The sequence below is a fragment of the Notothenia coriiceps genome, unplaced genomic scaffold (genome assembly GCF_000735185.1).
Source record: "Notothenia coriiceps isolate Sejong01 unplaced genomic scaffold, NC01 NC01_scaffold00037244, whole genome shotgun sequence".
NCBI classification, from domain to species: Eukaryota; Metazoa; Chordata; class Actinopteri; order Perciformes; family Nototheniidae; genus Notothenia; species Notothenia coriiceps.
In genome coordinates this window covers 8,987,261-8,994,238 of record NW_011369945.1, presented here as the reverse complement: position 1 = coordinate 8,994,238, position 6,978 = coordinate 8,987,261, and the positions used below count along the sequence as shown (strand labels likewise).

Below are 6,978 nucleotides of genomic sequence, written 5' to 3'. Positions count from 1 at the left end.
TTAGACTCAACTAAATGTGCCACTGGGTCTCCCTCTTTGGCCTCCTCCACTATCATGAATTGTTTTCCTGTATACTTACCTTGTGTCTGTCTCCTTCTATAAAACCAGTCTCGGTCCTGCTCTATAATGTCGGCAATGAAGTTGTCTCCAAATCTTTTCGAAATTATGACACCTATACTTCTTGCTGAGTCACATCTAAGTATGTATATTGGTCTAAGCGCTACTACATAATTCTTTATCCGTGCTTCCTTGGGAAGTGATGAGTTAGATGATAGCCGCTTCATGACGGGGTTTTGGTTCTTCGAGAGTATATGTTAAATGATCGCAGAGCTATAAGGCTAGTTCCGGTTGTGAGAGTAATTTATTAATTATCGGTATGAGCAGCCGTCGCATTGTTACGACCTAGGTTTTACCTGGTGACTTACTATTTTTCATTCTACTAATGCATCGCCCACATCTCTTTATTCTGTAATATCTGAGTTCAAACACCTATCTGTTCTTTCTCTATCGATCGGTTAGTGATCTGCCCTCTCTATAAAAGTGGCGATTCATACTCTCTTTTTTCCTCTGCTGCAGTGGTTGTGTGCGTATAGTGGTCTATGATAATCCTCAATATGCTCTCTCTATTTCCTCCGGCTCTCTAAGTAACTCATGTGGTAGGATTCCTAATCTTATGTATAGTGTTTAATGTTTGTTGTGCCCTTATCTTTCTGGCAAATAATTTATTTGCTTTGGCCCCCCTTCATAATATGCCTGCTTTACAAACCTAGCTTTCTTCTCCACCTCTATTAATAATATATTTTCTATCTTCCCTCTAATGTCCTTAACCTTCCTAAGTGTCTCTGGGAGCTGGTTCACTTTTTAGCGGGCTAGATCTCCATGGTGACTTATCCTGGAACCTAGTCTGTGCTCCGAAGCAGGATAGGTACCAGGATAAAAGATCAACACAGTGAAAGCACCACGCCTGCTGACCAATCAGAGCTCAGTGTGCGGAGGAAATACAGTTTAAACCGCCGTTGCAGGAAAGACGGCCGGCCAAAATCACCGACTGTGTGAACGTGAAAATGAATAGAATATCACCTCCCATCTTCAGTTGTGAACGCGGACAGCTGAGGCCCTCTGGGCGGGGCCCCCTCGGCAAGGCGGGGCCCATGCAGCCTGCGTGATTGGCCTGTAGGGAGGGGCGGCCCTGGGGCTAACCCATACAGTGGTGGGGCTCAAGTCAGTATTTGCAATGTAATTACATACACGCTCCCCTTGACAGTGAAACGCCACGTGAGGTTTAGATNAATAAACATCCGAAACAGGATTATAAATAAAAACAAAATTTGATACAACTTTCTAACGATACTTTAAGACTTACTTTAAGACTTACTTTAAGACTTAATTTCTGTACGCGCGAACTCAGCACACCCAAAAACTACTCAGGTGTCGCGAAGTCAAAATGAGAACGATCCAATCAAACCATAATAGTAATATAAATAGACGTTGTTCACCCTATAGTCCTTCACGAAGTACTTTCCTTATAACGTTGAGTCGCGGTCTACGTAGTGTAATCTTGTAGTCATGAATGGTTGCTCGATCGTTCGAGGCGTCCCTGTTCCCTCCCGACCGTTAGTTAAATAAAAATCTCTTTAACTGAGAGTTCGGCGACGAGAGTGCGTTTGAGGACGAGACACGCGTTCGTCCTGCGGCGTGTACGAGAGACCGGAAGAACGGAGTTAGAGAGAGAGAGAGGGAAAGAGAGGTAGCGAGTTGGTGAGGTGGAGACGTGGGACACACGCGGTTCAACGGACGTCAAACGAACCTGGTTCAACCGTGTCGTAATGGGTGACGAGCGGTGTTTGTGGTCTATTACCTAACATCGGATGATTTGGTCTGCAGTTGTCTGAGATACCGTTGGATTTTTGGGGAGCAAAGCAAACAGTTGCGGCGCCAGAGTATTTTTGTTGGGTAATCTATGGTAGGGCTAACGGTTACCCATACAGTGGTGGGGCTCAAGTCAGTATTTGCAATATAATTACATACACGCTCCCCTTGACAGTGAAACGCCACGCGTGAGGTTTAGATTATTTCCCTGTCTCAATCCAAATTGAACTGTATGAAATAAAAAGGCACATTTGTCTTGTAGTAAATAAAAAGGGCGACCTGGAGCCAATCCTGCCATTTCTCCACAGGTGAAAGAGTTGACATGCTGAAAACCCAACCCCTGCAGGGGGGTCTGGGGAGATTCTCCCCCAGGAGATTTTTTGAAATACTAACATAAAATACACATTCTGCCTTTGGTACTCTCTTGAGAAGAAAAATAAATAAATCTATTACTACACGACATATTTAAAAAAATGAATGCCATTTTAGTTTTTTGTTACTTTGTTCTGAAAGCTGAACCTGCTGCTCCTCACAGAGAGAAGTGGGCTGTGTGAATTACTTTACATTGTGGATAAGGGTCAATAGCCCCCATTGTTCTGTGTGTCAAAATGAAAGACAGCCCACACACCTATCAATCATCAAACCGTGGGGTCTTATTTCATTAGTGTTGTATCGATGTATAGAGATTTACTACAGCAAAAGTATTCTCCGTCGGGACTTCCTGTAACAACACCACGTCGTTATCTTGATTCTGATTGGCCAGAAGACATTATCAAAGATGTTCTATTGAGAAGACGATCACTACGTGACAAAAGTTTTCAAACCGTTTCTAGTCTTCGGTATTTCCAGACAAGTGACTGCTGAAATCAATCTTACTAGCTGCTGTCTGTGCAATTTACTCCGCCGAGTTGGCGGACTTTAGTTTGCTTACTTTAAAATCATTTTTCATGGTGGGGCTAAGCCATTTTTGTTGGTATGGCTGTAGCCGACCCAAGTATACCCTGGCGCCGCCACTGAACATAATAATAAAACAATTAAAATGTTGTATTCAGCCCTGATTAAAACAGTGGGCCCAAATCCTGGATGGGCGGGCCCGGCCCCATAGGGCCCGCCCATGACGCCGGGTCTGTATCCACTCCCTCTTTTCGGATGACATAGATTCCCATCACTGTCTCTGCAATCTCCTTCTTGGCCTCACTGCTCTGTGGAACACAAACAGAAAATGATGAAGCTATGCACTGATCAGATTTTAAGGGTCCAAAATATGTTAACACCTTTGACACTAAGACATCTGCATAATAATGTAGCGAACTGGCAAGGACGGGGGAACTAATTGGTGGAACTGCCGGGGGGGCGGTCCTGCTTGCACATAAAAAAGGGACCTTATTTCCTGTCCTGTCGCTCGCTCCCTCATGTGTCTATTTACTGCCCTTCCTAGTCTGTGTTTTGGTGTCGTGTCTATTATAGTTTTGTTGTTTAATAAACCATTTTATTTTACTGATGAATCTTTTTTCATGGTCACCACAATCATTTAAACTAGCAATGCTGCAGAGAGCACAGACCTCCGCCCATGAATGCATTTTGTGGCTCTGTGCGCGTGCATGCGAGCAGGACATGTTTTGCATTGCTGCATTTGTTAGGTCGAGAGCTTTATGCCCGTGTCTCTGTAACCTTTCCACGTTAAGATATGGCCGTTTCAACCCGCCTCCCACCGGCCATGTTTAGTCAGCTCTGTGGCGACCCCCTCGTGTCGCAGCCAACGGTTCGGTGCACTCCCCCCACACACCCCAGGCTAAACCCTGTGTCTCTAGTGCCCCTACACGGGGAGCTGTTTTTTTTTATTAAGGGGATCCGCTGCAAAAATGGGTTCTTCCTTAACCCATGCTACACCCTTCCACTGAGTTTCATGAAAATTGGTCTGGTACTTTTTGTGTAATCCTGCAGACTAACAGACAAATCCATACACGCGACCAAAAATATTACCCTCCGGAATGTAGAGGATAACGGGGAACAGAGTCGCTTAGATAAGCGGGGAAGTACATCTGACTAAAAGATAGGTTGTTGTGCTCTATCTCTGTTTCTTATCCTATATCTAATAGAACTGCTCGGGTCTTGATAGATTGAGTGGGGAAGTTCATGAGATCTTTCTAGAGGGTTATAAAGAATAACTTTTATCCAATGACCTTTTCCCTCTCTGTCTGTGTCTGTGTATTCTCTTGTTCCGATTAACCCAGCCAAATCTTTGTTCTTGTTTTGTATCTATATCGACGCCGGGATCCGGAGTCGAGGCTGATCCTCTTGCTGTAGTCCTGTGTCTTGGATCCTCTATCCTGAGTTCTGGATTAAGTCGTGGACTTCGGGTCGTGGCTGAACCTGTCTCTGTGGTCCTGCCTTGAGTCTCGTCATGCTGCTTCCCTGATGGCTCCCACAGGATTGTAGCTGACATCCTCGTGGATTCATCTTCTTATTACAGACACATGCATTTCCTAACACTCTGTCTGTGTCTGTGTATTCTCTTGTTCCGATTAACCCAGCCAAATCTTTTTTCTTGTTTTGTATCTATATCGACGCCGGGATCCGGAGTCGAGGCTGATCCTCTTGCTATAGTCCTGTGTCCTGGATCCTCTATCCTGAGTTCTGGATTAAGTCGTGGACTTCGGGTCGTGGCTGAACCTGTCTCTGCGGTCCTGCCTTGGGTCTCGTCATGCTGCTTCCCTGATGGCTTAAAATGTATTATCTCTTTGATTTACACACGGCATCTATTGCACGTCTGTCCGTCCTGGGAGAGGGATCCTTCTTCTGTTGCTCTACCTGAGGTTTCTCCCATGTTCCCCTTTAAACTGTGGGGTTTTCTCCGGAAGTGTTTCCTTGTACGATGTGAGGGTCTAAGGTCAGAGGGTGTCGTTTTTTCTCATACTGATATTCTGAACAATCTGTGCTGTTGTATTTGCTGTAAAGTGTCTCTACTGTAGGCTATTTTTATTATATGTACAGCACTTTGGCTCGACCAAAAATCGTTTATAAATGTGCTATATAAATAAAACTTGATTTGATTTGATTTGATGGTAACATGCTGTGCTTTGAGCTGAATGCTAACGTAGCCGTAGCCTCTTCTTACAGGTCTTATCTGTTTTGCAAACTTTATTGACACGTCTTGAGATGTTATCATATCATATATCTGATCTTTATACCTTATATATAGTATGCTAACACTTGACTATTTACTGAAAGATTTTGAACATGAAAAGCACTGATATCAGCATGTTAGCATTCTCAATGTGAGCGTGCTTTGCTTTGTGGGACAGCTAAATCATTTCTGATTCTGTTTCTGATTCTGAACAGCAAACTAAGCTAAACAATTAAAAAGTAATGCATGCTCTTAAAATGTCACTCTTCCCCTCCACACTATTCCCATTATTTTCCCAACAGCTTCCACTTGATTTCCAAATGATGTTCTGGTTTATGTGCATTACAGTGACATGCGGTCCTGACAGGATGTGTGTGAGTCTGAAGGCCTTTCTCCTTCAGGGAGCAGAAACGTTCCTCTCTCTCCTCCCCTCCCCTCCCCTCCCCCTGCAGGCCTGGCACATGTGTGACATGTAATTGATTCATTAATAATGTGAACAGATGTTTCTGGTGCAGACGAGCATCATGCCAGCTCCAGATTTGACTGCCACACTCTGCCAGACTGCGTCCTATTAAATGTGCGCTGACACAGAAGGGATGGAGGTGGCGCACTTTTGAACTTAAACGCACAATATGTCATTTTTTCTCCTAACTAGGGCTCTCTCTATCAAGCAACACAACGACGAAGATCATCACTGCAGGATGCTTCTTCTGGATAACACAACTCAACAAAATATATCACAAACATTTAGTCATTTCAACACAATGCACGGTCGGCATGTGACATATTAAGAGTTTGTTTTGTTGCATGAGAGAGATGCATGAAATTATTAATTTCTGGGTGAATGTCTGAAAATGTTGGCCCTGATCAGCCGTGTTCCCAGTGCTGACGGTGAGGATTATAAAACACACCTATCTACCTCCTTCAAAACTCAAGCAGCACTGAATAGCAAACATTAATAAATTGTAATATAAAAAGCCAAAAAGGTTGAATATGCTTTTTTATATTAAAAACACAAGCCTGATTCTTATAAACTCGAAGATATGTGATCTCAGACGTGGCTAGTGTGTATTCAAAACACTAGGTTCAACATTTGAATGCTTTTTGTTTTTCAGAATATTACAGAGGAGTTGTTCTGTGATATCTGTGTTTGAGTGAATTTCATTGTTGGCTTCCTGCTGTGAGACACCGGCCTGTCAGTCCTCTCTCTCTGCAGGAGCATCAGATCGCTGTGAACCAGAGATACAACAAAATGTCATCCCTGTCCGTGCACTCTCATGCTATCATCAGGGCATTGTGCATGCAGAGAATACCAGTTCTCGTTGCTCTGAAAGGATAATAGGTATTGTAGCCAAGACGTGGGGGCTTTTGTTCTAATGAGATGGAGAGGAAAGGCTTTAGAGCTCATGCTGAAGGTCTAATTAATCAGTCTGTGTGGCAGCTTCCCACAGCCATCCATTAGGGTTTCATTCAACAAGTCACCGGAGCCTCACTCTCGCTCTCATTGTTGGAAATAGCTCCGTAATAATAACATGATTGCGGATTGATCACTGGAAGGCTCTGAAGGGAAATGCATGTGGTGAGGAATAATGATAGGCCTCGACAAAAGGATTTCACACAAAACCAGGATTCGTAGCCAATACGAAATTGTTCCAAATCAATTATGTTTTTCCATCAACTGGAAACAGCGTGACGGCCGCCACAAAACATTTTCACGCTGTGCCCATGAAGCACCAGGAGATCATCAATTTAGGTTTAAGATGCAAACTACTATTGAGAGTCAGAGGTGGGAGTAGTGGAGTACAAATACTTTGTTACTGTACTTAAGTACATTTCTCTGGTATCAGTACTTTACTCCACTACTTATATTTCTGACGACCTTTTACTTTGACTTCTTACATTTTGAACACAAATACCTGTACTTTCTACTTCTTACATGTTGAACACAAATACCTGTACTTTCTACTTCTTACATGTTGAAC

The 6,978-nt window shown here is 43.4% G+C and overlaps 1 protein-coding gene across 1 annotated transcript in view; it reads left to right on the top strand.

Annotated features, from left to right (window-relative positions):
* The window catches only part of LOC104965278 (mediator of DNA damage checkpoint protein 1-like), a 31,493-nt gene that overhangs the window by 4,910 nt on the left and 19,605 nt on the right, over window positions 1-6,978 (top strand). The gene's annotated exons all lie outside the window — the stretch shown is intronic.